The sequence below is a fragment of the Castor canadensis genome, chromosome 9, assembly GCF_047511655.1.
Source record: "Castor canadensis chromosome 9, mCasCan1.hap1v2, whole genome shotgun sequence".
Taxonomy (NCBI): domain Eukaryota; kingdom Metazoa; phylum Chordata; class Mammalia; order Rodentia; family Castoridae; genus Castor; species Castor canadensis.
Genome location: NC_133394.1, coordinates 55,471,416 through 55,481,762, shown reverse-complemented (window position 1 = coordinate 55,481,762; position 10,347 = coordinate 55,471,416). Strand labels below are relative to the sequence as shown.

At 37.0% G+C, this 10,347-nt stretch overlaps 1 pseudogene; it reads right to left on the bottom strand.

Moving 5' to 3' along the window:
• Positions 1-6,716: 6,716 nt before the first annotated feature.
• LOC109703184 (serine/threonine-protein phosphatase 4 regulatory subunit 1 pseudogene) lies at positions 6,717-9,226 on the bottom strand (annotated as a pseudogene).
• Between the last annotated feature and the right edge of the window lie 1,121 nt (positions 9,227-10,347).

Below are 10,347 nucleotides of genomic sequence, written 5' to 3'. Positions count from 1 at the left end.
TATTTGACTTTATTCCTAATTATTTATTTTAGTGATAAAATAATTATTATTATTAATGATGCTGTTATTTTGCATAGAGAAGGTAAAGAATGTGATGTATGATGACAAAGGTAAACATGTCTGACATATTGGGTTAGACATGAGTAGCTTCCTTAAATTTTGATTTTCTTGTGTGTCCTTTAATTTACCAGATTCTTAAAAATATATTCTGCTATCATTATTATTGGGTTATCATGATGATGGAAACCAATCATACAGTTTCTGAGTTATGCTGCTCTACCTGGACAATGCTAGAACTTGCCCTACCTTTAATACTGATGCTACCAAAAAGACATAGTCCCCATGTAAATCCCTTTTGACTCCAGAATTTAGTTCCTCCTTTAGGGATCTGCAAGACTTTATATTGCTTGGATTTCTGAAGATGTCTCTTGCGAGAGGCCCTTTTTGATTAAGAAAGGACAGCATATCCTTCACAGAAGGAAAGGAAAGGAAAGTTCATGGCATTTCAAGTGCATAAACTCAAAGCACGAGCTTGACCCCTTCTTCAGAACCCAGGTGAGGGTGTGTGGGATTATAGTGCTAGAGCTAAAAGCAATTAGGTTAATTTTAAATTTGTTTGGTGCCTTTAAAAGTATGTTCTTTCATCAATTCATTCTGTGTTCATACCTTAAAAACCTTTAAACACTGTTTGAATCAGATTTTCATTTTCAGTGCATTGCACTTTTACTTCAAACTTCTGTTTGCAGACACTGTTGAATCTCACTCTCCTATTCCAACATTCTTTTTTATTTTTCCCTGGTGTGGAAGACTTTCCCCCAAAATGGAGATTGACGTACTCGTTTCATGTTTGTTTAATCTCCTTTAAGTGACTACGTCCCCATTCCTACTTCCCGTATGTCCAAGAGTCTTTTCAAACCACGATCAAAATCCATCCCATATATGAAATTTCCCTTATTACATTTCCTTCTCAATAGCCTTTTGTTTCCTTTTATTCTTGTCTTCTTCTTCTGGGGAGAGAGTATCAGAGGGAGGTAATCAAAAAGGATTTGCTGAGTAGCCATGAGCACAGCAAATAACCTTACAGAGGGTTTTCTTTATTCCAGTTGTGAAATGGGGATGATGGTGACAATATTTGACATGCTAAATTTGTTGTGAAATGTGGAAGACATTGGGATAGTCTCTATTATGTGCTTGACATAAACTTGTTCAAATCTACTATAAAATTCTCTACATATAGCATACTCTTTGGAGGGATACTGGACATTCAATAAATGTACACTGGTGATTTAATGCACTAATTTGAAATAATACAGTTCAATCCCTCTGGCTTTCATTTGATACATTTTGTTAGGATTAAAGGATTGGTAGCTGCCAAGATGATGAATCTTTATGTTTAAGTCCTTGAAATCCTAATAAAAAACCTGAAAGATATTTTCAATTAAAAGACTGAATAGTCTCATTTGCGGTGGTAGTTGAAGAATACCAGAGACTAATGTAGAGTTAAAGAAAGGAGAAAGAGAATGTGAATGAAGGTGGGCTCAGAGGTTCATACTCTCTGATCCCATTGGATTTATCCATCAGGTGTATGTAGGACTTTGCAGAAACCAGCAAAATAATTGAGTGTATTTTCCTGTTATACTTCCTTACATACTTCTGAAATTCCTCAGATTTTTATTCTATGAGTATTATTAACAAACTTCTAAGCCAAAGCTTAGATTTATCTATTTATGGATAGAGTTCAATAAAAACACTTGATACACTATCCCACTTTTCTCTCCTCAGGAAAACTACAGAGAAAAGGAAACAAACACAATTACGGTGGGCAGATTGTCATTCTCACAGCCATGAGAGACCTTCCAAAGAGCCATCATCACTTTTGTGGTAGTAGGTCTAGGAAGGTGTTAGAGCCCCACTAAGACACCCAATTCACAAAAAAAGAAAAACATCTTCTTTTAACTGTCTTCTGATCTAAATCTAACAAAGAAGTGAGGTTATAGTATATAGTGGTTTAATTTGCTTACCACTGTTGACACTATTTCTATGTTATAGCATGCTTGGTGCAATGCATAGTAAAGCAACTGAATCATTTGTAGTGTAAATGTCCCACATTCTAAAATTGTTTAATTGACTTTCAATGCTAATATAGTCTTCTTTCTATAAAGTAATAAACTGATGGCTAACTAAGTGCCTTGATCAAAATCAGTTCAGTTATTCCCATGGGAATTCTTCCTAAACAGTGCTGACTCAGGTCTGTAGCATTGCATCGTCAGGCCATCTCCCTGGGTAAGCATCATGAGTGCTCACTGGATAGGCCATGCACAAACAGATTAACAAGCATGGGGATTCAAAAATGAGGGGAAAAAAACCTTTAAACTTGTTGCCTGGCTTGGAATGCTTAAATCTAGCAATGCGCTAGACAATAATGACTTTGTTATTTTCCCATAAGCCTATTTAGGGCCTTCTAGGTTCTACCTGTATCTCCTTTATGCACACTGACATCAGTTAAGATGTTCTATTTTCTTTCTAATCCTGAGTGACTGGTGTATGTCAATATCAAAAATATGTCAATTTCAAAGCCAGTGAGTTTTTTGTTATTTCTGTTATCACTCTTGGATGCATGGAAATAATTTTCTGATCTTTATTTTAAGGCAATAGAGACTGCATGAATATGCAAAGCACCATTTTTCTTTTTGTTTTCTTTTTTTAGCATAAAATATTTATTTTATTATTTTTGTTGTTGTACTGGAGCTTGAACTCAGGGCCTTCACCTTGAGCCACTCCACCAGCCTTATTTTTATGAAGGGGTTTTCAAGATAGGTTCTCATGAACTATTTGCTTGGGCTGGCTTCAAACTGCAATCCTCCTGATCTCTGCCTCCTGAGTAGTTAAGATGACAGATGTGGAATCTTAGCGTGGTTTTAATTTGCATTTCCTTTATTGCTAGAGATGGTGAGCATTTTTTCGTGTGTTTTTTGGCCATTTGAATTTCTTCTTTTGAGAAAGTTCTGTTTAGTTCACTTGTCCATTTCTTTATTGGTTCATTAGTTTTGGGAGAATTTAGTTTTTTAAGTTCCCTATATATTCTGGTTATCAGTCCTTTGTCTGATGTATAGTTGGCAAATATTTTCTCCCACTCTGTGGGTGTTCTCTTCAGTTTAGAGACCATTTCTTTTGATGAACAGAAGCTTTTTAGCTTTATGAGGTCCCATTTATCTATGCTATCTCTTAGTTGCCGTGCTGCTGGGGTTTCGTTGAGAAAGTTCTTACCTATACCTACTAACTCCAGAGTATTTCCTACTCTTTCCTGTATCAACTTTAGAGTTTGGGGTCTGATATTAAGATCCTTGGTGGGGATGTAGACTAGTACAACCACTCTGGAAAAAAATTTGGAGGCTACTTAAAAAGCTAGACATCGATCTACCATTTGATCCAGCAATACCACTCTTGGGGATATACCCAAAAGACTGTGACACAGGTTACTCCAGAGGCACCTGCACACCCATGTTTATTGCAGCACTATTCACAATAGCCAAGTTATGGAAACAGCCAAGATGCCCCACCACTGAAGAATGGATTAAGAAAATGTGGTATCTATACACAATGGAATTTTATGCAGCCATGAAGAAGAACGAAATGTTATCATTCGCTGGTAAATGGATGGAATTGGAGAACATCATTCTGAGTGAGGTTAACCTGGCCCAAAAGACCAAAAATCGTATGTTCTCCCTCATATGTGGACATTAGATCAAGGGCAAACACAACAATGGGATTAGACTATGAGCACAGGATAAAAGCGAGAGCACACAAGGGAGGGGTGAGGATAGGTGAGACACCTAAAAAACTAGCTAGCATTTGTTGCCCTTAACGCAGAGAAACTAAAGCAGATACCTTAAAAGCAACTGAGGCCAATAGGAAAAGGGGAACAGGTACTAGAGAAAAGGTTAGATCAAAAAGAATTAACCTAGAAGGTAACACCCACGCACAGGAAATCAATGTGAGTCAATACCCTGTATAGCTGTCCTTATCTCAACCAGCAAAAACCCTTGTCCCTTCCTGTTATTGCTTATACTCTCTCTACAACAAAATTAGAAATAAGGGCAAAATAGTTTCTGCTGGGTATTGAGGGGGTAGGGGGGAGAGGGAGGGGGTGGAGTGGGTGGTAAGGGAGGGGGTGGGTGCAGGGGGGAGAAATGAACCAAGCCTTGTATGCACATATGAATAATAAAAGTAAAAAAAAAAAGATGACAGATGTGAGCCGCTCCATTTTTCTTGAACCCATTGTTTACATATTCTTTCTTTGAGGGAGTCTTGCCTCCATTTTGGATTCTTTCTAGGGAATAGTACACATGTCCCATAAACCTAATACTTTCAGGCTTTTAGGATGAGTTTTCCATGTAAAATCTTTAAGCCATAAATTGATTGTTTCCCTAGGAGAGTAAATTTTTAAAAATAGTATGTAACAACAAGCAATCTTCCCTTCATATTTCTTTGGTATTAGTTTACTGAGACAAAGTGCTATATTTATTAAGTGGTAAAAGGTGCAGCCCATGAGAATTTAGAAAAAAAATCTGCATTTAATTCAAAGACAGATTGTTCCACTTCATGAATAAATATCCTTTAGGTTATGCCATCTCTCTGCATGCCTTTAAACCAAACCAATTCAAGAGGTGAAAAAGAAGAAAATACACACACCTGAATTCCTAGGGGATGTTCTTCTATGTCAATATGTGAAAATGTTGAATAACTATGTTGAATTGTTGTATGAAATCTTGTTGTTCTGATTTTAATATTCTGTATTTTGCTTCAGTGGGGAAAATTGAGAATATTCTGCCTCTTGATACAAAGGTATATTGCTGAAATTCTATAAGAAAAGAACCAAAGGAATGTAAACATTGAGTCTGGTATTTTCAAATACATATTTGGGGACTTAGCTGGGTCTTCTGTGATGTATCATATTTGATGGGAGAGTTCACATAGTCTATATGACCAATTAAAATATGTGCTGTTATGATATGTACTGAGACAAATTAAATGTATAGAAACCTAATCCTCCTTAAACATTCCTGGAGTGATTTGGGTTAGTGGTTTCTCATGCTTGAATTAAGGTCATTAAAATTTTTAAGTGTATATGACAAATTTATGTTTCTAGTGTAAAAATGCTAACTAAAAGTACTAGAAGTAGAAACTCTGTTCTAGTCAAAATACTTCTCAAATAAATAGTAAATTTCTGTCAGAGAGAGAATAACAGTGGGAGAATATTGAAATGGCAGGGGGAAATGGACAGAAGGAAGATTACAAAATCCCCAGGTATGAAAGGTTCAGTCAGACTCTAGTATAAAGTCTGAAGCAGATACAGAAAGTAAGTTTGTTGTGGGTTAGTGTTACACTGATTTCAAATTAGAAATCCAATGTCACTTCCATCAAAGAATTGATTCCTCTCATTATCTTAACTCTTCACTCAAGATCTTCCATTCCAATATGTAATCATTTCAGCACTTCCAGCTCTGGCCCCAGATCCTAGGTGAAACTCTGGGATAGGGAACACATGAGATCCCAGACCTTAGAATACCCTACTGTAGTGAGACATATAGATGTGTGCATGTGTAACTATATATCTAAAGTGATCTGGACATACAGAAAAGAGAACAACTATCTACTATCACCCTGAAGAATGAAAAACAACCCTTCTAGAAGGGAGTTAAGGCTTTTTCAGATTTTAGAGTTTGCTGTAAGCCTGTATCTGAGTGAGTGTTGAGATACTGCCTATATCATCCCCTCCTTCTGTATGGAGAATAGCTCTGTGTTACAATTTTCTTGTCAGGAATATAGGCATTAGATTAGTGGAGGCACTCAAAGTTGGGGACAGAACTCACTGCTCCCCTGTTTCCCTTTGGCTGAAAGCCCTGGCTTCATGATGAATCAGTCTTGCTTATACAGAGCACCTGTGCTTCCTGGATGGGTTCTTGGAGGGTGGGTAAAAAGGGAGGACTTCCTTACTTCCTATGAAAGGAACACAGTGTCTCCAATGTGGCTCATTTCATCTGCTTTGGAATTTTCAGATTCAAGCTAATGTTGAGCTATATGATCAATTTCTAATTTAGTGTGGTTGTGTGTACACAATGTTGTAAGCATGGTTCTTCTGGGGATTTTTGAATAAAAAAGGCCATATCCCTGAGCATCATGACCACTCACAGGGGAGGCCTGGCAGGAAACAAGTTTATAAGCACAGGTGTTTATAAAATAGAGAAATAAGCCCAAATGCATTGCCTCGCTTGGAATGCATAGACCTGTTAGAAACTGCACAATGATGACTCTTGCAAGGTTACCATCAAAAGTCTCAGATGGTCTTCTAATTTCTTCCTGGATCTCCTCTATGCACACTGGCATCAGATTTTCTATTTTTATCTAATACTGGGTAATTGATAAGTAGAACTCTTTCTAAGATATGTCTCTTTCAAATCCATTATCACTCTTAGAAGCATAGGAATAATGTTGAAGTCTATTTTTTAAAGACAAATACTTTTATCTACTTTCCCCATTTATAATAAATCATTGGTACTATTTACAAATCACATTTATTAACAAATTTCATTTATTCATAAATATTTAGAAAATAATTTAAAGTTTATATATATCTTATATATCTTATTAATAAATTGTACTTGGGTAAGAAAACTTGTACAATGACAACTCTAACATCATGACTAAAGACTACTCTACTTTCTCCTGATTCTCAAAACTTCAATGATAGTTTGGCAGATGAACACAAAGGCTTGCTGACCAAACCATTTGGGGCATCTCCCAAAATTCTCCACCAGCTCATTGATGAAATCTACTTCTAAGGTCATGGGTGTCTCTCTATGCAGCTTCTTCACCATCTTGCTGACCAGCACGTAGGAAATCCAAAAACAGAAGAAATTTTGTCTGCACAGAGATGTAGAGCAGTGGGACATAAATAGTCATAAACATCTCTGGGACTATACAATTATAGAAGTAAAATCAGCTGCTTAGTCAGTTCAGCTCAAAAACACCAATTAATCCTGTTATCTGTCACCAAAAACTCCTGAAGTTCATAAAGATATTCTCTTCTTTTGTCAATATGAAGAAGCTGCAGAAAATCATGCAACCTAACCTAACCTAACTTCATCAACATCTTTTAAAAAATCCAATAATAATTGGAACCAGATCTGCAGCTGTCAATTTATTCCTAAGAATAAGTGCAAGCATGTGAATAGAGAATGCCAAAGTTCTTCAAAATCCATACTTTGTGTCTGATGCCAGAGTCTCATACATCTCTTTCAAGCAATGCCAATATATTCCTTCCAAGTATCAGGGCCACACCTGGCAGGCTGTATGCACAAGGCTTAGCAATTTCAGTGTCAACTGTGTCTGCAAGAGAGGGATTGGTCATTGACAAGTACTGATCTAATAAACCTTGGGGTATAACATCTTCCATTTTAGGCCTCCTCTCCTCCTCAGAGTGACAGCCACTGCTGGTCCTCACCTCCACATCACTGTGGACACAGAGACCAGTCATGTATATATTTTCAACAGCATCAGTGATTAAAGTCACATCATCATCTTTATTTATGTTATAATTTGGTAGCTCATTTACATAAAGCTCTTCTTGCAGCTCACATCTCTGTTCTGTACCAAAGGTGGTCTAAAGACCATCCAGACTGAAGCTCACAGCACATGTGACTGCATTTCCACCTGGACTTTAATATCTGTATCATCAATATGGGGCTCTAGATTTTTTATCAGTTCTTCTACTTCTTTCCTGGTAGCCATGATGATATTTGAAGAAACTGTCACAGGGACATTGAATGCTTCTTCTGGGCTCTCTGGGCTGAGAAGATCTACAGGTTGAGCTTGAACAACCTGTAGATCAATTTCAAAACTAAGAGTCCTCCAGAAATTGAGTGAGTTGGATAATTTCTTACCTAAAAAGAGTGCAATCTTGTGAACTGGTGATAACTTTTTGTCAGAATACAGATTGATCATAACCATGATTTTCATCATTCTCACTGCTAGTTGCTTTCTGATTAGGTTCAGAGGACAAAGTACAGAGTAAAGAGCTGTCCACTGGAATGCTTATTCACCTGAACTGTTCCTGAAAATTTCAGCAGCACCATCTCCCAGCATTTTTCCTGGTTTGACACTAGAATTAGTGATGCTGAGATCCAAAGGAACAACCTCTGGTCTGATGTGCCCATACTCAGGGACATCTTGACCTTTGATCTTATTTTCATCTTCTGACATTTCTTCTGAACTTCTGCATTCTTCTCTAAAATGTCCTGACCTAGATTGATTATCAGATATAAATATGAAAGGTCCCAGAGACTGAAAAGATGCTTGGTGAACCCAACATTAAGGATCACTGATTCAGTCCATAAACATTGCTGATAACTTGGTCCACAAGATTTCTTGACTGGTTACATTGCACATAAAACTACCATGAATCACTCATCACAAGTTTTCAGAACTCCCCATTCACTTTCAGAACACAGTTGAAAAAAAATCTGAGCAGCAGCATTTCCTCAGTAGCTTCCTGGCTGACTACACTGCAAATGTCTCCAAAATTGTCAGCACAGAACTTTTGAACATGAAATATTCCATAATCACAGAACATCTCACAAAATCTGGGGAGGATAAAACATTTTGTAATATACTTCCCAACCATGGCAGCCATCTTGCACATGATAGAGCTTCTGCTTTCACAAATTCATCACTGTCTGGGGTAGTCAGCTCCATAAGCACAGGGCATACTTATGTCTCCAAGTCAAATCTTACAATCAACTCCTGTTCCAGTAAAGCCAGTAAAGTTTTCTGACTTTTTCCCACACTGCATTATTCTGATTTGTGAGATATCTAACCAAAATAGGTAGTAGGTTTTTGGAAAAAGCATTTGTTATGAAAGGCTGGTTTTCTTGACAAAACAATGCAATACGAGGCACCACTTCCATCAGTTCTGCTCTCACAATTGGTTCTGAATCATCAGCTAATTGGCTAATTTTTTCCAAAACTACAATACATTGTCTTTTATCATCACAGACTTCCCTCAATATATCCAGCAGACTCTGGGCCATAATTTGTCTGTAAGTACGTACTCACTTGCAACATACTTTTCCAATCTCCTTAGTGGCATAAGTTCATCTTCTGAGATGAAGTCCAGGGCAGAGTGTGTAATAATCACAACAGATGAGCTGTAGTTATCCACACCAGTTCATCAACATCTCCATCTGGGAGAGAAGACAGGTCAAAGTGGTCAGCAAGAACAAGGGTACCCTCCATTCCCCAAAGCCTGCCCAATACTCACTTGCATCGACCCACTGACCTCTATTTTGAGGTAAAAGAAACTCTGTACAAATGTGCAAGACTGCATTTTTCTTAGACACATCATTTATATATTCATTCTGTGAATGATTCTTGCTTCTGTTTGGAGTCTTTCTAGGAAATAATACCCAATTCCCATAAACCTAATCCTTTCAGTATTTCATCATGAATTTTTTTACATAAATCTTTAGGCCATGAATAGATTTTGTTACCCTAGATTAGTAATTTTTAAAAATAATATGTAATAACCAGGAATGTTCTCTTCATATTTTTTCAATATCATCAGTTCCCTGAGAAAAGGCCATCCCTTTCTTAAGGGGTGAATGATGGAGCAAGGAGTACTTGAAAAAAAAATCTCCATTTATTTCAAAGATAATTTTTACCATCCTTTGAAAAAAAATCCTTTAGACAATGCCTCCTCTCTACATGGCTTTATACACCAACAAATTCAAAAGGTGAGAAAAAAGAAAGCATACACCTTCTTAAATCCTGGAAGATGGATATTTCTCTATGCCCATATGTGCAAATCTTGGATTAGTTTGCATATAAATATTCAGGTTGAATTGAATGCAATCTTGTTGATCTGATTTTATTACATGCAAAATTGCCCAAATTACTCTGCATTTTGCTTCAGTGGAAAATTGAGAATGCTCTGCCCCTTGATACAAAACTGTATGTGTTGCAATTCAATGTGGAAAGTTACTAAGCAAAGTAACGATCAAGTCTGGTACTTTCTGAAATATATTTTGAGACTTAGCTGGTCTTTTTGTGGTACATCTTATTTGATGTGAGGATTCATGTTGTCTATGTGACCAATGAAAATGTATGTTAACATGGAGGCAATGCTTGTGGATCTGGATCAAAGATGCCAGTGTGGGTTTCTGGCTCTGCCACTTACTTGAACAATTTACTTAAAGCTACTTAAAATTTAATTCCTCAATTTAACCTGAAGGATACCATTTATCCCTCATTGAACTAATGCACTCCTCAGAACAAGGGATGATTCATAGC